The sequence below is a fragment of the Leptinotarsa decemlineata genome, unplaced genomic scaffold, assembly GCF_025532065.1.
Source record: "Leptinotarsa decemlineata unplaced genomic scaffold, Ldec_3_MD MMD2_tig00000882_RagTag_RagTag, whole genome shotgun sequence".
NCBI classification, from domain to species: domain Eukaryota; kingdom Metazoa; phylum Arthropoda; class Insecta; order Coleoptera; family Chrysomelidae; genus Leptinotarsa; species Leptinotarsa decemlineata.
This window is the reverse complement of record NW_027412556.1, coordinates 17,593,091-17,616,116: the sequence shown is the minus strand read 5'-3', so window position 1 is coordinate 17,616,116 and position 23,026 is coordinate 17,593,091. Positions and strand designations below refer to the sequence as shown.

The following is a 23,026-nucleotide window of genomic DNA, read 5'->3' as shown; positions in this document are numbered from 1 at the left end:
TATAAAATATCGTTAACGAAAAGTTCAGTCAAATCAATTGAACAGTATTTCTGTTTCATGAAATGTTTGATAATATTTCATACATTGACACAACTTTTTCATTTATGAATGGATTAAAATAAATCAGACACCAAATATTAAGTAATACTTACTACAAAACATTGGTGAAAACCGCACTCAACAGTTAAACATTCTAAAAATCATTGTTTTGGATTCTATTGCAATATGTATGGATAATGATCACTTATGTCCACTTATGTCATCGATGACATAAGTGGACAAAACTTATTCCGTGACATAAAAATCGTAATTTATGAATGATTTTTAACATGCTTCTATTAGCTTCACCTGAATGTATGTATTTGCTTGATCTATTCGCGGGCAGATGGTGCTGTACGTAATATCCCTGATACATCGACATTATTTATCGATCTATTCGCGAGCAGATGGCGCTGTACGTAACTTCTTTGACATATCGACGTTACTGCTTGATCTATTCGCAGGCAGATGGCGCTGTACGTCATATTGATATAATTCTAACTCACTTTACATGTATTTCTTCATTTGAAAAAAGTATTTTTTTTATTAACACGCGCGCCTGCCGCCTTATTCGTAACCCTCCTTTGCACGCCTGCTGCCTTGGGCTTGGTAGCTGATTTTCAGGCTCCCTCTCTGGAATCGGAAAATATCAGCAGTCCTTTTTCTAAACAATATATGGCTGATTGATCCCAAAGTTTAGATAAAATAAATATAGTTTGAAAAGACTATAAAACACGCTTTTATAGCATACGAAACAAAAAAAATTATTAATAAATATTGAAAAACTAAAAAACAAACTTTTAAAGAACATCGAACTAAAAAGTCAAAAATATTGTTTTTTTAAATAAGCTTCAAACAATAACGAACGAAAAATACTAGTTTTATTGTGAAAAAAGCGTGGGCGCTTTGTGCCATATTTTTTGTATATCAAGGGCCCACGCTTTTTTCACTATAATACTAGTATTTTTCGTTCGGTATTGTTTTAAGCTTATTTAAAAAAATATTTCAACTTTTCAGTTCGATGTTTTTTAGAAGCATGTTTTTTAGTTTTTAAACTATATTTATTTTTTATATTATCCAGATTGGAGCTGAGGAGCCCTAAGGCAAGCGTTTCACGGCGAAACATCGATGTCTACCAGTGAGGATGACAGTGTTCCATGTCAGTGAAATTTTTACCATTCATTTAGTATATTGTGTAGAAATCCTGTGATTGATATCTGACTTAATTCCATAACGAATGTTTGGAATACAAACTGAGTAGAGAAAAGTGTTTTTGTATAATTCAGTGTTCATATGGAAGTAATTGTTTCAAAATAATGTTTCTTTCGTATAATTCAATGTTTATTTGAGAGTAGCTGTTTCAGGAGGATTTTTTCTTCCAGTGTGTGTATGAAAGTTACTTCTTTGCATGATCTACACATCTATGTATAGAGTTACTACTTTTAAAATTGATTGCTTCCTTCCTTTCTTTGGGAGATTCCTACATTTTTTTCGTATCAAGATGGAGTTCATAACCAAAAACTTTCTCTTGCAAAAAATTAGTCACTCCTAAAAATATAACCCGTTTTCAATTTAAATAGTTTTACTTCTCACCGTAAGAGGCTCAACCATAATAATTTAAAAATAAAGCAGACGGTGTGAAGGAGATCATCCAAATTATTTTTCATTAGGTACATTTAATAACACCTCGTATTTATTTTCATGTTTTCTCTCCCATTCACATGGTATACATTTCAACATTCAAAATAATCCATAACTTCCTACAATGACTGCATTTTATTATTTAGTATTTTCCCATCATCTCTATAATTCAATTAAGTCGGCTGTTTTCCCATTCGTTGTTTAGCTAACTTTCCCCGGCCTGCTGCGATGAGCGAGCGCTATTCGCCGCTCGTGTGTTTTAGCAGCGTTGCTGGGTGCTGCCTGCCAGATTATTCTATTACCGCGTATCAACATCGGGGAGGGCTAATTTTGTTTATTCTCAAAACATTTCATTGTTTCAAGTGGATCAAAAATTCAACGGAAGGTTAATTAGAGTTATGCGCGCCATGGCATTGATCTAGCTGCCCTCGGGATACGAGTCGCGCGGCATAGGCAAAAAACAGGGTGCCGCGAAATCTTTTGTTTTCAGCGGATTCGGAGATTGTTACGGCAACATTACCAGGGTATAGTAACTTCGTATAATCTGCTCTCGAACGGTGAATATTATCCATTTTCATTTCACAAGTTTCTCAAAAATAATGGATGCGGTGGAAACAGATGAATTCATCATTTTACTGGGACCATTGACTACGATTGATAATAATGAAATAAGAACATATGCTTTTACAGCCGGAGAACGATTAAAGAGAACAAAATCTAGGCTGATAGGCCGTGGACAAATGGAACCTAAGGTCCCCAACGTTTATTCTGCTACTGCGGCAGACATAATCAATCCTAAGTGCGTTTACTGCGAGCACCAATGTTATATCTCGAAGTCTGAGCAACAACTGACTGGCGAACTTCGTATTCACTCGTTTTTATAATGCCAGAAGGTGGTGGGGATGGTAATGTTGAGTGGTGGTGGGGATAGTGGTGGGGTGATAATGCTGATAGGGGTAATGGCGATGTCTATGCGAATGTTCACTCCAGATTGGTCTGCACTTTTACTGGGTCTTTCTGATTATACCGCACTGTTACTCAGCTGCTCTGATTGGTCTACGGACTAGTATGCTTCTGGTGGAGTGTCGATCGTAATTGAATTCTAGTCCATTTCTGAACGTCTTGAGTAGTGGATACTGACATCATCTAACTATAACCGGTGTTTACAGGATTCCCTGTTCCTGTGCCTGAGTTAACATCGGAACTACTAAACGCGGCATCACTACCAAGATACAAGAACACAAGCTCTGCCTCCGCCTCATGCAACCGGTAAATCTGCAATAGCAGAACATTTTCTGAAAGAGACTATTCAAAAAACAAAGAAACTGCTATACGCAAGACTTCATAGGGAGGCCATTGAGATATATAAGCATTCAACTGAGAAGAAGAAGTTACGACCGGTCGGCAGACTGTGGTTTCCAGTACTCAAGAAAGCCATAAATGGACTAGAACAACTCCAATCAACATCCCACAAGCAGCATATCTGTCAACAACATGGACACTCAGTCATCCACCACCCTTTCATAAAATTATAAATACGAGTGAACAAGTAGCTCGACAGTCAGTTGTTGCTGAGGCTTCGACCGTGCCTTGATCTAAAAACTTCTTTGAGGATCTAAAAAGTTCTGAATGCCTGTGTCCGATTAATATTTTTGCTGAAACGAAGTGATCATCTAGGTAACAACATTTTTAAACAATCTTGGGTGGTTAACATGTTATGTTATGTGCAGGGCCGTAGCGAAAAGAAATATCAGGGAGGGGAGGAAATCCAAATTTTCCCAACCCCACCAGCAAAATTTCCCAAAATGAAAGCCGAGGGATTAGTTACAATTATAATATATTGATTTTATTACTTAGCTATCCAATGATTGGCTGAATGCCTATGCCCGTTAGGGTATGCACAAACAAAAATAAATTTTGGAATTTATAAAAATGATAATGGGAATTATTCTACTTTGGACCAAGGTCCTTGGTCTTCCACCATATCCACCATTTATAGGAATACTCAATACAAATGAAAGGAAACAACACTTAAATAATATTGTGCTTATTGTTTTCTACTATTTTTTTCTATTTTCACGGCCCGAAATTTCCCAACTTTTCCAAGTCGAAAAAACTGCGAAAAGTTGGGAATTGTGTAAAATTTTCACTTCAAGATTTGTGGACTTTTCAGGACTGTTCTCTTACTTGGGAGAAATTAAACTTTTTTGAAGTTCTCAAACAACTCAGAATTTCAAAGTATGGGATCTCCAAATCATGCATGTTGCATGCATGTCTCTTTTCTTTTTACCTCTCCCTTTTTTTTCTCTCATTTTAATTTTTTCAATTCTTATTAATTTTTTTACTATTATTATTTTCTATCTTCACGGCCCAAAATTTCACAACTTTTTCCCAAGTCGAAAAAGCAGGGGGAAGCGCATTAGTCAGGCACCCACTTTTCGAGCTTTTCGACCTTTCCAATACGTTTCAAACCATCAAAAACAGCATGGGAGCTGACGCCCAGTTCTTCTGCCATCCCACGCACCGTTTGTGATGGGTCAGTCTCAACCAGAGTCCTGAATCCACGTCCTGGATAACTGTAGCGTAACCACTTCGTTGCTCCAGAACGAAATTTCGAAAACCAACGTCGAACAGTGCGTACATTAACATTATCATTGTCAAATGCCTGGTTGATTTTTCGGTCTGATTCGGTAGCGCTTTGGTTCAAATTCAGTTCGTAGAGAAAAATTGGCCGAAAATGTCTCAACTACATCATATAGTATGATCTGTAACTTTTGAACGCACCAAGCTATTGAGATCGGTTACAATTCAGTTTAAAAAAAGGTACTACTTTTACTACTTTTTGGCATAAAAAATGATTGTGGTCACGTGGCCTAGTGTCAAGAGGGCACCATCAACTTTTTTTATGTAAAGGGAGGTCAAGTGGCTCCTGGTTTTGAAGGCCTTCCGAGTTCTATCCAACACCGCTGTGTTAGTGAAAATTGGCAAAACTGACAAACGTTTAATGTTTGCTTCAAATATTCAACAAATCAATTATTTTAACTATTAATTGCAGTAGAATTTTAACTCCATTACTGATTCTGGTCGAAAAGCCAATTTTTTGTGATAAAACAGGTGCGCATATTTTTGATGTTTTATATTGTGGTTCTATAGCAATTAACAGAAGACGACCCGTATAGAAGACTCCAGTTTTGTGAGGTTACGTCTGACCTCATAGCCCAAAATCCCGGTTACATTAACTCTATTTGTTTTAGTGATGAAATTAGGTTTTTTCTAAATGGAACAGTAAATAGACAGAATGTGCGTTATTGGTCAGACGTAAATCCGCACGTTTTTCGAGAGGGTCATACTCAAACTTCAGAGAAGCTCAACATATGGGCTGGTATTTTGGGTGACCTTATCACAGGTCCAAAATTTATAGTAGAACATGTAACTAGGCATCTGTATTTAAATATAATTCAAAATCAGATCCACCACAGTATTCAAAAAGTAGTTGGGGCAATCCCAAATAAATTTACCGTGTAGTAGTGAGAAGTGCACCCCCTCACTAGGTACTACAGATGTGTCCGGGAATGGCTCAACGAGAATTTTCCGGGACGGTGGATAGGCCGACGTGGCCCCATTGAATGGCCAGCTAGGTCACCTGATATGAAACCTATCGACTTTTTTCTTTGAGGGTGCATATAATCTAAGGTGTACGTCACGCAGCCACAGTCACTCCGGGAATCGAATAACAGATATGTGTTACAGTCTTACCCCTGAAACATTTGATAACGTTCGGAATGAATTCCAAAACCGACTTTTTTATGTTAAGAAACGAACGGTGAACATTTCGAGCACTTGTTAAAATAGTTTAAATTGTTACTTAAAATTTTGTTGCAACATTTTGTTGCAAACGCTTGTCAGTTTGAAACGACTTGGCCGGTTTTCACAAACACAGCGATGTTGGATAGAGACTCGGAAGGCCTTCAAAACCAGAAGCCACTTTACCTCCCTTTACATAAAAAAAATTGATGGTGCCCTCTTGACACTAGGCCACGTGACCACAATCATTTTTATGCCAAAATGTAGTAAAAGTAGTACCATTTCAACTGAATTGCACCCGACCTCGAGAGCTGATTCCGTTCAAAAGTTGGGGGGCGGGGGGGCTTTTTACGTCCTCACTGTATAGCACCATATAGTAGAATAAATATTTATTGGGATATGGAGCTACAAAAACACATGACATTAAAAGAGACAAAACTTCTGAAACAATTTAATATTAAGTATTTCATTATTGCTGATATTTAGTTGCACATATTTTTTAATTTCAAGCATATTGATACGATTTGTAAAAATACATCCTCAATATCTTATTGTATTCAACAACTACGCTGTAATGTAAATAGATCACTCTCATTAATGTACTAACATGCATAATTCCATTGTAACATTCCCTATGGTATTGTAGGCTGGGGAGCATCTAGTGATTGTTCCAGAATACTCAATATTAAAAAAAAACATAAGGTATATAGCAGGAGTTACTGGAAGGACAAGTTGCAAACTCATCTTTCAAAATCTCAAAATATTGACTGTTACAAGTAAATACATTTATGAGATATTAAAATATGTGATATCGCATTTAACCAGTTTTCCTACTCTTAATGGTAATAAAAATTATAATACTAGAAATTCCCTACAGTTGGAAGTGCCAACACACAGATCAGTTGTATCCGAATCATACCTCAGGCTTATGGACATTAAATTGTACAATAAACTTCCAAGTACAATAAAAAATCTGGCTCTAAAACGGTATAACTATCAAACCAAAGAGTTGCTCCTGGATAAAACCTATTATTCTCTCAAAGAATATGGATGATAACTTGTGACCCTGTACATATTACACGTGTAACATTTTAGAAAGAATTTAATAACGATGCTGTTACATAAATAACAGATATTTTTGGTTTTGACTATTATATTATTGAGTTATGACTTGCTCACACTCAATATCACGAAAACTAAATTCATGACATTTTCATGTAATGAAAAATATCAACCAAAATTTGATGAAATAAAAATTCATAGTTCGAAATGTTTACAGAAACATTTTCAAAAATGCGATTGCACTCTTAAATTAAACAGAACCCCACAAATAAACTATTTAGGAATTTATATAAATTGGTGCCTGAAGTGGAAAAAACATTTTCTTGAACTAACAAAAAAATTAAGAAAATGTCTTTATGAGTTTAGACTTCTGAGAAATATATTTGAAGTAAAAACACTATTGATGTTTCATCATGCATTATTTTCCAATATTATAACTTACGGAATCAATAGCCTGAGGTGGTGCATATGAAAATTCGCTAAAATATGTCAAATCTATTCATGAATATGCAATAAAAATAATTTTTAAAAAACCTTTCAGATTTCCATCGAAAATTTTATTCAGAAAATATTCCATTTTAAATATCAGAGAAATATTTTACAAAATCAGTACCATATATATAATTTTTTTTGCAAATACTGGCATAATAGAACTTCAGTATGATACAAGATCAAAAACCAATAAATGCTTTCAAATTGCTAAGTGTAGTCTACATTTAATCCAACAACACTGCATATGTATTGGTTGTAAAATTTACAATATAATTCCACGAGAAATTAAAAAGTTGAGAACAACAGCATTTAAAAAACATTACACAATTGGATATTAGTTAATAGTTCAGTTCAACAGATAATTTATTTCACCCTCATTCATAATAAAACACTATTATTGATACATTTTTCCTTTTCTACATATTGTTTCATGAACAATATCTATTAACAGTTAACATTATCTTTATTTTTCAACTAACCCACTCAAACACAAGTATTTACACTTAGCAGACTGTGTTGAAATATCATACAAGTAATTACAATTTTTTAATATTTATAGACATTCATTTGATATTGTTCATTTGTTAATAAATTTGGATTTGAATTTGAATTTGTTGCATAAATAGCAGATTATTTCAGGTTTTGACTATTATATATCATATTATCTATGTGAATTGTATATTGTGCCTCTGAATGCACGGAGTTTGTATTTTTAATTTTGTATTTGTACACAATGTCATCTATAGATGATCAAATTGAATAAATATTATTATTATTATTAAATCATTAAACGTTTTGGGACTACTTGAAACTACTCACAGTATTACATTGTAATTTATTACTTATAAAATATTGATTTGAAAAGAAACTATAGGTGTATCGATAGTTCAATTGAATTTCCGAAGTAAGTTCAATTTCCTACTGAAAATTCTCTGTATTTTTCACGAAAAATTCTTAGCTACTGATTGAACTCAAAAAAGTATGTTTTCTTTCAACCAGCCTCAACCAGTTTTTCCCTTAAATGGCTCTTTCGATTTTCATCATCTTTAGAGTGCCCTTCTACGAACTAGTTTCATGATTTGATAGTTTCAACTAACACTATAAACAAAAACCGTTCAAAAAAGGTAGACAACTCTTTCCATCTTCCACCTTTATTTGAATAGTTTACGTGTTATAGGAAAACGCACTGTCGCATCTCTCGGTATTATGACTTGTATCTTCGTTCTCTCCGAGGCATCTATTGAAATATTTCCGGTAGAATGATCGCATCAAACTTCATATCAACCAGTAGACGCCAATGAACAAACGACTCGCACAGGTACACAGTACTGATAAATTGGAATTAGTTCTGCATGGATTGTTCGACAAAATCGCGCCTCGCAGCTTCAGATCAAACGACAGGTGACGCGAACAAAGTAGACAACAAGGTTTATTATTATATAAAACTGACTTAAATAGGTCTTTGACGTCCAAATAAGCGCGATAATTAGTATTATTTATTACACTGTGAATCCAGTAGAAGTGACATTTGAGTAGCTTTCGTATATAATTACGAATTGTCGGTTAATACTTTTAATTTGCAACTCTTTGAAATAATGACTTCCCTTATATTTTTCAAAATGATGAAAGAAAATAATTTGTGTTGCAGTGTTTGGAACTTTTGGTGTAGTAATGAATATTACTGGAGTTTTTTCCCAACACCAAACCGTTTTTTTAAAACCTCGACACATATTTCGATGATCATCTTCAAGAGGAATATCAAACTGGTTCGTATATTGACACTCTAAAGGTGATAAATATCAAAAGAATTATTTAACAGAAAAACTGGTTGAAGCTGGTTGAAGGAAAAACATACTTTTTGAGTTTAATCAGAAGCTGAGTATTTTTCGTGAAAAATTCAGAGAATTTTCAGTAGGAAATTGAACTTACTCCAGAAATTCAAGTCAACACTCGGTACACTTATAGTTTTTTTTCAGATCAATACTTTATAAGTAGTAAAATACACTGTAATACTGTAAGTAGCTTTAAGTAGTTCCAAAACTTTTAATGATTTTACAATATATTGACAAGCGCTTGTTGGCTTCAAATATGTTACAAATAAATTAAAAACCTAAATAACTTTCAATTGCAACAAAATGTTAAGTAATAATTTCAACTATTTTAACAAGTTTAATCTTCCTCTTGAAGATGATCACTTGGCGATCGAAACATGTATCCAAGTGTTAAAATAACGGTTTGGTGTGGAAAAAACTCCAGTAATATTCAACGAAAATAATGTTGAAATGCGAATTGAATACACTGCTAACCCTTCTCAATGACAGTACAGAGAAAATAATATTAATAATATCGAAAGTATCATGTCAACACATAAATCTCAGGGATATCCAATGGATATCCATTCTGTATATAGCGGGTGTACAATGAATATATACCGTAGCTTCAGATGAAACGATAGGGAACACGAAGAAAGTATACCAGGTTCAGTATTACATGAAACTGAGGACAAATTGTTGGTTTAATACTTACAATGGTTTAATAATACAATAATAATTACAATGATGACTTCCCTAATTTTTTCAGAATGATAATAGGGACTAAGTAACGTTGAAACATGTGTTTCTGAATGATGAAAATGAATAATATTGAAAAATGAATTGAACACACTGTAAATTCTTTTCAATGACGGTACAGAAAATGAAAAATGATGACTTCTCAGTGACATCCAGAGGATATTCTTTCGGTATATAGTGAGTGTACAATGAATATATACCATAGCGTCAGATAAAATGATAAGTGACGAGAAAAAGTAAACAACAAGGTTTATTATTACATAAAACTGACTATGAATTGTCGGATTCATAATTCTTATTTGTAACTCTTCTAAATGATATACATGGACATCTCGGAGATATCCAGTGAATATCCATTCAGTATCTAGCGGGTGTACAATTAATAAATACCGTAGCTTCAAATGAAACGATAGGTGACGCAACGAAAAGTAGATAACAAAGTTTCTCATCGCATAAAACTGACTACAATAGATCTTTGATTTCCAAATGAACGCGGTAATTAATATTATCAGGTTGTTTCGAATATTTTATCCGTTTCAATGAGTCTACGTACAAAATGAAATATCTCATAGAAAACTTATTCAATTCAATCATAAAAGTTAGGTGCTCGGGATGCGATAAAGTCGATGAAGGTTGTTTTTGCCTGGTCCTGATTGGCGAGGGTTCTACCGATGAGAAAGTTATCGAATTGCTTGAAAACATGGTAGCCGGTTGACGAGAGGTCTGGGGAGTATGGTCGGTGAGGCAGAACGTCGACGCTCAATTCGTTTAATTTCATTAATTTCATTTGACCGCCTTGTGTGGTATGTGGCTGTAGCTGTAGATTCATAGTTCTCCCTATTTTTATGTATAATTGACACGGTTTCCAATATAAATATTGAAATAACCTTAAGGATGATATGTTCTCCAAAAAGGGGTTTACATGAATCCCGCCATTTCTCTTTACATAAGTACCTGATAGCCCTTTTCTGCAAGACAAAAACCGACTGCATAAGTTGTTTACTGCAAACACCCCAAAAGGGTGTACCATACCTTAGATGAGAGTCTATTAAGGCATAATACACTACTTTCGCTGCAGCAAACCCCAGTTCCTTTGAGATGTTTCTCAGTGCGAAACATCCTTATGCCAATTTTTTGTTGATGTGTGCAATATGCTGGGAGAATTTTAAATTTTCATACAAATAAATTCCCAAAAATTTCAAAGTGGAGTTAATTTTTATTGTGTTATTGTCTAGGGGGATATCAGGTATATTACACTTGAATGCTAATATATTTGTTTTGCTAGTATTCAATGATAGAAGATTCGAGTCAAACCAATTCTTCACTTTTTTCATGTCTTGGCACATTTTGTTATGCAATCTGTTTTTGTCCTTATCATGCCACAATAATGTGGTGTCGTCAGCAAATAAAGTAAAGCTTCCTGTAATCGATATGTTGGTCAAATTATTAATGTATAACAGAAACAGTATAAGACCTAACACAGAGCCTTGAGGTACTCTACAATTTATCTCTCCCACGTCCGAGTTAGATGACGTTCTTACAAATTGTTTTCTGTCAGAAAGGTATGAACTAATCCAAATATGACTGTTGTCCCTAAAACCATATCTTATGAGTTTCCGAAGCAATATGCTGTGTATGACACAGTCAAAAGCTTTGGATAAGTCACAAAGCACTGCTGCAGTGGCTTCCTCGCTGTTGATTTCATTATACACCAATTGGAATATTTTTGATATAGCTTCACTTGTACTCTTAAAATTCTGAAAGCCATACTAATGTGTACTCAATATCCGATGACTGGTCAAAAATTTCATTATTCTTTTTTTTACCAGTTTTTCAATTATTTTTGCTGAGGTATAGGCCTAAAGTTTGCTGGACCTTCATTTTTGCCGCCTTTATGGAGAGGACAACTGAGGTTTTGAGAATTGAAGGAAATGTTCCTTGCTCAAAGGAGTTGTTAATCAGTTCAGCAAGTATATTGCGCGCAGTCTCAGGAAGCCTTTCGGGAATTTTAATAGAAATTTCATCAAAGCCAGATGCTTTCTTATTTTTTATGTTGCCCTCACTTCTTTCAATTCATTTGTACTGATGTGATGTAATGAATAGGTACTGTCTACATAGATATCACTGAGATATTCTAGGGGATCGTGAGTAGGTACAATGTTTTGACTGAGTTTTGTTGCGACGGAGCAGAAATAGCTGTTTAGAAGGTCCGGATTCAAGGATGTATCTGTTGTGTTTGTATACATATTTTGTCTTCCGAGTTCGTTGATTATTGACCAGCTCTCCTTAGCTTTGTTGTCAGCTTCCGTGATTCTGTTATTAAAGTACAAGTTTTTTGCAGCCCTGATTACCTTTCTATAGACTTTCCTATAATTATTGAAGTAACAGTCAAAAAATAAACTATTAGTAAATTTTTTGATTTGATCTTATATTTTTTGAAGAAGTTCGTATTCCCTTAGATCCAATGTTTCCGTTTCTTTTTGTTAATTTTTTGTTTGGGAAACGCGGTCTCAAAATGTTCAACAAGTATTATATAGAAAACCTCGAACGGTTTATCTACTAACAATACACTATTCCAATCAGTACATGAGCATAAGTGATGAAACCTATTATAATTTTTTGTACAGTAGATTCTACCAAGGTGAGAATTTTTTCTTGATTTGTGCAATTTGAGTTTTATTTTACTAATGACTGCCTCATGGTCAGATAAATTGGAGGGCATGATTACACAAGAGACACAGGCATGTTCGAAATTTGTGCAGTGAAGTGAAGAGACAGTGACAGTGAAGAGAAAGAAAAACGGAAATTTCGAAAGTATCATGTTGATACATGAAGGTTTATTATTATCTATATAAAACTGACTTGCATAGGCGTGACAGTGGATCCAGTTTTCGCACATAACTACGAGTGGTTATCTATTTAATATTACTACTGCTAATTTGTAAGTCTTTGAGAAAATGACTTTCCTTATTGTTTTCAAGATGACGAAAGGCAATAATGTTGAAATATAAATTCAATCCACCGTAAACCATTTTTGAAAACTGTTAAGGGAAACAACAATGACAATATTGAAAGTATCATGTTAACACAAGGACATCTCAGGGATATTCAGTGGATATTCATTCTGTAGGTACATAGATGATATAATTCTTCTATATTATACCAGCTGTCTTTCCTTAACGAACGATAACTTTCAAAAGTCGAAACCTGGGCGAGGTGAGGATTAACGGATCACATAATGAAATATAATGTCAATATTTTCACAATATCCAAAATATATTTTTTGTTGTAACCTTATGGACTATCTTGAAGGATATCGTATGAAAATACGTCTTGTGACATGGTTCTATTCATCCGTGAATGTCGACCGCATTATAACAACTGGGCTAAAAATCCCGGGCCTAAGAAAGAAAACGTATTTTATTCTGTTCGAAATTAGCTTCATTTATCAACGTAATCTCCATCAAGAGCCACACAATCATTCCAGCGTCGCTCTAACATTTCAATATCACTTTTGAAGAACGATTTATCTTTTTCCTCAAAATAGGTCTCAGTTTCAGCAATACCTTCTTCATTTTATTATTATTATTATCATTATTATTATTATTATTTGAGCGAAATTTCTCACCGGTGAGCATTTTTCCGAGGTATGCAAATAGTCAGTAGTCACTGGGAGCCAAATCTGGTGAATACGGTGGATGTGGAAGCAACTTGAATTTCAATTCATGTAGTTTCTTCATTGTTTTCATTGACTTCTGACACGGTGCGTTGTCTTGATGAAACAAAGTTTTTTTTTGCCATATGCGTTCATTTCTATGCTATTTCAGCATTCAAACGTTGCAATAACGCTATATAATATTTACTGTTGATGGTATTTTCCTTCTCAAGATAGTCGATGAATATTACACCACGCACATCCCAAAATACCGAGGCCATAACCTCTCCAGCCGATTGTTGTGCTATCGGGCGCTTTATACGAGGTTCACCAGTTGCTCTCCATTCATATGACGGTCGTTTTGGTTCCGGAGTTCATGAAGAGATGGATCCATTTTTCATCCATTGTCACATATCGACGTAAAAATTCTGGTTTTTTATATTCAAACATAGCCAAATACTGCTCAGAATCATCAAGACGTTTTTGTTTTTGGTCAACAGTAAGATCGCGAGGCACCCACTTTGAACAGAGCTTTCTCATACATACGATTTTGAATGATCATTTGGATGTCCACTGCGTTCTGCATCATTAGTGTCGCTACGAACTTGTTTGAAGTCAGCAAACCAACGTTTAATTGTTGTTTCTGATGGAATCGAGTCCTTATAACACTTTTCAAGCCATTGCTTCGCTTGAACGAAAATTTTCCCATCAAGAATCAGTGTAAAATCAAAACACGAAATTGTTTTTGATCCATTGTTTTGATAATACCAAAAGTAATGTCACTTTTAGCACAATAACTCACAAATTTATGAGTATAATATCATGAAATTTTAACAGCTTCCTTTTGAAGGTTAGTTCTAACTGAAAAAGTGGTGAATGCAATAAGACTAGCGCCATCTATGTTTTGGGCCCAAGACTTTTCAGACCATGTAGCAGAAGGATTTGTAATTGACATATTAACAATTGTCAACATAAAATATACAGCTGTGTATAGCAAGCGCCAAACGTGATGACGAGCGATCGCGCAGGTATAGGTTACTATTGGATTACGATAATCCCCTTGTCGGCCAGTGCCGACAGGGTAGCAAATAGACAGTTCATTAAAATATTTTATAATGATGGACTTTTGGTGACTGGTTTTTTGTTAGGTGATAACATTTTCTCATAAGCAACACAAATTATTCAGACAATGCCATAGACCAAAAGCATTGGAAGACAAGTCACGATACGCCTCTGTACCGAGCATTTGTATGTCTTGAAGTGGTGTAGTGGGACTTACATTGAGGCAAGAGGGCGGGCTCGCCATCACGTTTGGCACTTGCTGTAGAAGTATTGAAATACGTATAAATATAACATCATTCATTAACCTTCTTTTTTGTGAAGCTGAAATTATCAAAAACAATAATTTTATGATTGTTGCACTATACACTTTAGGCAAGACGTGTTTCACTACACGGTATCTTCATCAGTTGGATTGATAAGTATATACCAGTCCAACGGAATTATATAATTGAAATTGATACTTTGACGTTCAAACACCAGAAATGCAACATTTTTCTTAACGCGCATTTCTCCAACAAAGTTAGCGTCTTCAGGAGGGTTATCTTCATCTCCTGAAGACGTCAATTGGGTTGGTGAAACGCGCGTTAGGAAGAGTATTGCATTTCAGGTGATTGAAAAAAGTGCTTGTTTGAAGTGTATTCATATTTGGAATTTAATAATTTTTCTTTAACTGACCAAAATTGGCGGAATGACAATAATCAATATGAATTAATTGAAAAAGGTTATATTTTAAAAAGGCATTGTGTTTTTTTCTGCGTGTATACTTTCAAATTTCAATTTATTTTTATTTCCTAAGGAACAAGGAGTCAATAATTTTGTATTGGTGGTATAAGTATAAATTTAATTCATATATATTTTTTGGCGAATTTGAGGACCCCAGTATATCTGAAAGTAATATATAAATATCAAACTTTTCATAAACAATTGCTTACTGCTTGAGTACTAACAAATCACCAATGACAATCTGGCTGATCGACAAGATTATACAAAGGTATTATGGGTGTAGACAAGTGAGGACATTCTGGGTGGCTTCGGCATGTGTCAGCAGTTTTCTGTTGACACACAGAAGTCGAGAGGTCTGCATCTACGTCACATTTTCTCGTAAGTGGGTGCTTGTCTCCATAACTAATAACAATATATCCGTAAGTTAAAAGTAAACAACTTAATTCTTCCCCGATCCCATGATATGATATGGTGAAAATGGAAGCGATTGTGTCGTTAAAACAGTGTACCTTGTCTCCTATATAAACAACTCGATAACCGTACTCCTACAGAATTAAGCCAAAAATGTATCACAAAATAGTGAAATGTTGTTGTTGGTGAATTAATCAAAATTGATATATGAAATTCGCCAATTTTATGTCAATGATAATAATAAGTACGCCTTATTGTCCAAAGAGTTACTCCTATTGGCAAAGCAAGATAGAAATTGTAAATATAAAACAAGTTTATACATAGTTCTATTCTAAAATTCAATATATTATTGACAAAATATGATTTGTGAAAAAACAATTGAATGTACGACAATACAAAATGGAGAAAAATTGTAAATATAAAACTTAAAATCAACCAATTTTTCTACGATTTTCTTATACAGTGTGTCCGCAGAATATGGAATGAATTCGATATTTCCAAAAACAAAGGTCGTTTTACAAAAACCTGAAAAACGTCGATTTTTAATTTTTATATTCTACATTTTACAACAAAATTTCATTTTACAGGGTGATCCATATTAATGTGATGACGTCATCGGTAATTTTTTAAAATGCAACACCCTGTATTTGGTGTCAGTTTTAGATAATCCGTAACGAGCTGATTCCGAAAAAGTATGATACTTGGGGTCTAACGGACAGAATTTGAAAGATGTGCGCTTAGAAAATAAAATTTATTGATATCTAATAAAAGTGGAAATTAATTAATCATTTTATATATTTTTTTTAATGATTAATTCAACAATAGGAAAGTAATCCAGTAATGAATACTTGACTTTATTTTAAATGTTCGAACTGTAGTCCTTGCTGTATTTGACAGTAACCTAAACCTTGAATAAATTCTTATTGAACCTTGTTTATGGTTTCTTGAGAAATATTGTTTATTTCTGTTCGAATTCTCTCTTTTAATTCTTGAATATTTGCTGGTTTTTTTTTATAAACAACATTCTTCAGATGGCCCTACATAAAGTAATCCAACGGATTTAAGTCTGGCGACCTCGCTGGCCATTCAATATGTCCACGTCTACCAATACATCGGTTCGTAAACATTTAGACGAGATACTTTCGAACATCTGCAGCATAATGTGAAGGCGCACCATCCTGTTGAAACCATAAACTTTCATCAAAACTTCCAGGATTAATTCTACTGGGGAATGAATTAAATGAAGTAGGTATAAGTTATCCTCTTAAAAACTGAAGGTATGTTGACCCGTCTAAAGTACCATCGAAACAGTAGGGTCCGATGATCCTGTTTCTTACAATGCCAGTCCATACATTTGCCTTTTGCGGGTATTGTGTATGATGCTCACGGATCCAGTGGGGGTTTCTTTGGCCTAGTACCTACAATTCTGACGGTTGACCCCACCATTTAATGTGAAAGTGGCTTCATCAGAAAAAAATTAATTTTTTACGAGGAGACGGTCTCGGTGACAGTTATCCATCATGGCTTCACACAATTTTATTCTTCTATCTGGATCATCCTCGTTTAATTCCTGTAGAAATTCGATTTTAAAGGGAAGTCATTTTTCCAATTTTAACACTTTGTGTACGGTTGTTTCACTGACATCGAAATCATGACTAACCTTACGAACAGAAGTTTGCACATCTTCTTCAAAAGCAAGTAGAACATCTAGTTTTGTATCATCATTTACAGAAGGACAACCTGATTTGCGTGCATTTTCAACTGAACCAGTTTCTAGAAATTTATTTTCAATATTACTTACTGCTGACTGCGTTATGCGTCTTTCTGGATATTTTTCATTAAATAAGTTGCACACTTCCATCTGAATTCGCGATCTGTCTCCATAGCCAATCATCATAAGTATTTCAATTTTTTACTTAACACTTAAATTCATTATTACTTCAAATTAATTAGCAGCAATACTACAGAAAATTTACGAATTAATACAACAACTACTGTCCTATTTAACAGTTACTGAACGTCAATCGAATAATGACATTCGTAGATTCGTAATAAAAAAGAATTATTGAATATTCCAACTGGGAATGAAAGGGGAGTGTTTATATATGAAAATTACTTATCATCTCTGTTTCTATATTTTCGGAAGCCAAAATTTTGTATATAGGTTTGTTCTATGTTGTAGATGTGCAATAAGGAAGGATTTTTAAATATTTCAACTGGAGCGCCAGCCGCGGGAAAAGGAGCGTTCATTAAATAAAGTTACATTTTCATTACTTTTTCTCCGTGTCCTTAAATTTCCTGTTGGTGAATTTACATTCGGTATGAGTTGTATTATAAAAGCGGAAGTAAAACAAAAGTAACATGTAAAATATGAAGAAACCTTCATACAAGTCTACAAACAGATAAAAAATACTTACATATGTACTGACGCCTAATTAAAGTTATCATCATGAAATTGTTGCATAGTTTAATATAGCGTCTACCATTTTTGAAATTCCTCTCGTTAATTGGAAAATACTGAAATACGCTGCTTGATTGATGCTGTAAAGTCACGTCACATAAGTCGAATGGACCTACTCAGAGGCGGAAGGAACTATCGATACAATCGAAAGATCGTGAAATATCTGACGAACTAAATCAATAGATTTTTTTCAGAAATGAATTGGTTCGAAAATTTGTGAATAAATCGCAAGGTGATGAGTGAAAAAGTCGGTTCTCTTCTTTACCAACATTTTGTTGTTATAGTTTTCCTTTTCTGATATTTCAAAGATGAAATACTGTGGATATTTTTTCGCCATTCACAATTTTGTCGTGGAGATGGCAATATATCTGAGTCACTTCGACACGTGTTTCAATCATCAATTGATAATTTTCAAGAGGAATATTTTTCTTCCAATAATATTCACTATCTAATGAAGCAATACCCTATAAATAGTCAGATCTCGGAGGAATAAGTTCAGTTATCACTCGAAGACGATTGTGGATTAAAACGTCGTGAAGTAACTTGGCTTAGAATCATTTATTTTTTTTGATTTTCATTTCTTGTTGATATTTTTTTAATTTTCATCTCGTATTAATATTTCAATTTTTTGGTTTGCTTTTATTTTATTTCTTTGCAATTTCAGTTTTTTTTATTTTACTCAATATTGCACCCCGAAACATTGTCAATCACCTTCAAACAAATCCTCGGCTGTACTAAGAATCATACATTAGAGGACAAGACCTTGTTAATCATCAGGTCGCGACTTTTGAAGTTCACTGTTCATATGGAGACTACAGCTGGTTAACAGAAAACTAATTTTCAAATTCGTTTTTTATCTACAAGCAACTAAGTTTCAACTGGATGAATATTCTGCTGCACAACATGATTTTTTATTGTTAGTGCGTATTTGCACTGAATAATTTATATTGATAAAAGTAATAAACTAATTTTTTTTCAGGTCAAATATATCTACAAAATTTTCTTTACTTTCTGAACGCTTTCATTCCTCGATTTTTTTCGTTTGATAAACGGTGTTTACATAAAAAAAATCATTCGTTTGAAGAAAGGAATAAGTATTTCATAAATAGTTTTTATTTAAAGAAAAAGTAGTTACGCGTCACTTCTTTCTCTGAAATAATTTAGTTTAAACCCCACTGAAACTAGACTTGCTGTTAAATATCGTTAATTTCAGTTACAGTTCTTGTGAGGAAATTAAAACAATGTTAAAATTTGATTCTGTCAGGTGTGGTTGGTAAAGACAACAATTCAAACTGTCTAATAAATACAGATTTATTCGATTTCAAAATGTTCGCCCTTCAGGCATGTTATAATTCATGGCTACGTTATATTCTCGAGATTGCCTTTTGGTATGAAATCTAAGATTCACTACTTCATTTGATTACATCATATGTGCAGAATTGTTTCCCAGCTTCCTTTCGTTTTTATATTATATTTTTTGTTCTTTTGGAAATATTGCTTCATTCAAACTCTAACAATATCCTTGAATCTCGTATTGCTCTACTCTCTATTACTTTATAATCGAATGAAATACCTCAAACTATACTTACATTTTATGCTTTGGAATGAGAGGTATGTTAGCATGAGCATCCATCATAAGTTACTGTTTCAAAATTTCCACAGAATTTTTATTTTCTTCCATGTTACAATACTGTTTTTGTTTCAGCAGCCAACGTATATACCACTGATGATGTCTGCCGGAGAAGACACGAAACGTTTTGTATTGCAGGTTTCTTTCGACCACAGCCTACCAACCCGGATTTTCTTTTTTTTAATGGTCGATCATTGTTTTCATTTCAGTTAACTGACACTATGTTACCCATGAACAATATTATCTTTTTTCCCATTTTTATGAATGGGAAAAATTAAGATTTTGTTAGAGGCAAGTTCTAGTTATAACAATATATACTGAGTTAATCACAGTTAAAACGAAATAAATATATCTCTGTTCCATACCATCAACACACGAAAAACTTTGGAAAGATTTTCAAGGAACTAGGTACGAAGGTGGTATTTAAAACAAGTCATACAATACAGAGCCTTTTAGGAAGTCCAAAAGACAAAGTCGAGAATTCGAAGAAGTCTGGAATTGACGAAATGAAATTAAATGTGAGACTGCGATGCAAAATACTATGGACAGACAAAAATATCTTTCAAAATAAGATATAAGGGACACTTAGCACACCCAAAATATGGAAGACCAGAAAAATCAGCAGTCGCCCACCATATTTTGCAACAAAACCATTCTATATACTCCATTAAGGTTAACAACAAAAGGCATCTAGTTACCTATGAGAGTGTAGAAATAAGTAAACATAATAATATTATGAATAACCATGGTGGACCAATACCTAATAGTATACTATATAGCTTCTTGAAATAATCAGATTTACCTGACTATTAAATAAGGACACATTATAATAGTATATTATATACCTAGGGTGAGAAGTGAGCTATTATTTACCGATCATTTTAATGTGCGAGGTAAATAATAGCTTTCTCAGCTGAGCTATATATAGAATTGTTTTCACTACTAACATTGATATATTAACAATTTTGATTTTGGCATTAGTAATTTTGTAACAATTTGTTGAATATATCGGAATATCAATTAGAGTGGAGCGTGTTTCTAATCAGACTGGCTTTATTTATGTAAAAATTTGGCATGTGTCAAATTTTGATATGAATCTAGAAAATATCTCTTTGCATTTTTGATATATTTCAATGTGCCACTTCTCTCATCGCTTCTGTATGTTCAGAACTTAGAATTTCTCAATTCTGCATTATAGTGAGAAAAAAATTTCCTTGGTTGTATGATAACCCAAGGCAGCTATGAATTGTTGCATGTCGAATTGAAACGGTACAGTTTCCATGTTGAATACACGATGTCGATGATAAGCGCGGATAAGCGCGCAACATCTACTTAGGCCATGAAAACGTTTGCCGGCGTTTCCATGACAACCAAACACTGTACAATGATTATTATTGCTGTCAGTTTGCCAAATGCGGTTTTAATTCAAATTTAGATGTCATTTTGAAGAAGTTAAAAGATCTATATAAGTAAAACGTCAATATAATTAACTGAAAAATGGGTGAAAATTCAAGTGACGATGATTTAGAGATGATATGTACCCCGCCTGAAGTTAGAGTGGTGGCAGCTAGTACAAGTAGTGATTCATTGCCAAAAAAATATGAATGCATATAACCAACTGAAAACATGGTGTGAAGAAAGGAAAGTTGCTAAAGTAACAGAAAATGTTTCATTGTCGTATTCCAAAGAGAAATCTGAAGGCAAAAAGGTATCGACATTGTGAGAAAATTATTCCATGCTAAAATCGACACTTGATATAAAAAAAATATTGACATTTCAAAGTTTTTCAAGCTTGTAGCATTTTTAAAACGAAAATACAGTAATTATAAACCTAAGAAATCGAAAGTATTTACAAAGGAATAAATTGACAAATTTATAGTTGAAGCTCCTGATGACGAAAATTTATTAGAAAAGGTATACTTTTTTATTATTAGATTGTGTTTAATTTTTTAATGGAATGATATTTAGGCCGTTATGGTAATTGGTGTTGCCGGTGCCTGCAGAACAGGTGAATTATGTAATATGCTCCTAGACGATTTAGATGTTTGCGATGATATTACCATGATAAATATTCTTAATTCAAAGAACAGAACATCAAGGAAGTTTGTTGTTGTTGAGCTTCAATGGAGTATTATACTGGTCATTCTCTAAGACGTAGCTCGGCAACACTTCTCGCAGAAAACGAAGGAGACTTACTAAGCCTGAAACGGCACAGTGGGTGGAAGTCGGCCGCAGTGGCTGAAGGATATTTTGAGGAATCAATAGCTGATAAGAAGAGAATCGCCGAATTAGTGCAAAAATGTAATTTACCCAATGAAGCTTCAAATATAACTTCTTCTGCAAGTCAAGATGCTGTCTTAGAAAACGTCCATGTTGAAGATAATATAGTGGAAAAAGGTAATGAATGCTTTCAAAATACGAGGATTGTTTGTAACACAGAAGTGAATTTACCTGGTACAAATGTTAGTTCCATTAATACAGGAAATGCTGGAATACACATGAATTGTCACAATTGTACAATTAATTATAATTTCAAATAATTTTCAAGCGTATTTCCAATGTTCAATTTCCTACTTCTAGTTGATAATTAAGTTAACAAAAGTTTCTGTAAATATCTTTAAAATTATAGAATTGTTCTCATTATTTACCTAGGTGTTTTTTTATTATCATTATTTACCAAGGGTGAGAAATATTAATTTTTGTTAGGGGAATGGAGTAAATAATAGCAATTTCTCAGGTTAGTAGTGAAACAAATTAATTTAAAACTAGTAGATAAGGGAATATTGTGAAATTAATTTAAGACACTCAAGACGCAGGTATATAGAAGAGGTATCTGTGGTATAAATAAGGATAACATTCTACGTATTTTAATTTTAATCTTCCTCCTAAAGATGATCACTTGGTGATCGAAACACGTGTCGAGGTGTTAAAATAACGGTTTGGTGTTCGGATAAAACTCCAGTAATATCTCTTGAATAAAAACAGGCAATTTATTAAAAGCATTCAGACCTTCGAAAAATATGGAATGTTGTAAAGAGCTTTTCAACAGTTGTAGCACATGAAAATTATTATTTCTGATTCTTGCTTGATATAGGTGAATCTGACAGTTTTAAATTATTTTATTAAGAAGATATGGAGGTGCTAGGCCCATCTTAATTTTATAAAAATGAACACTAATGTCAAAAATAGAGAGTATTTAGAAACAAACCTCCAGTTCAGCGCTGCTAGCATATGCTGAAGTATATATGAATGTTTGGAGTACAAGCTGAAAAAAGTTGTTTTCGTATAATTCAATGTTCATATGAAAGTTTTTGTTAAGAGAGGGCTTTTTCTTTCAGTTTATATCTGAGAGTAAGTTCTATGCATGATCTACACATATTTGTAAAGAGTTTATTTCGAAATTAATCACTTTTTTCTTTCCTTGGGCAGTTTTCTACAATTTTTATATGAAGAAGAAGAAGAGAAAGCAAGAAGCT

General features: G+C 33.7%; 1 protein-coding gene and 1 long non-coding RNA gene across 2 annotated transcripts in view; one reads left to right on the top strand and one right to left on the bottom strand.

Annotated features, from left to right (window-relative positions):
• Window positions 1-23,026, bottom strand: part of Gsc (goosecoid homeobox) — an 86,205-nt gene that overhangs the window by 7,794 nt on the left and 55,385 nt on the right. The gene's annotated exons all lie outside the window — the stretch shown is intronic.
• LOC141482196 (uncharacterized) lies at window positions 19,595-22,197 on the top strand. The gene is made up of 2 exons (XR_012465408.1): window positions 19,595-21,464; window positions 21,519-22,197. It is a non-coding gene; the product is annotated as an uncharacterized lncRNA (long non-coding RNA).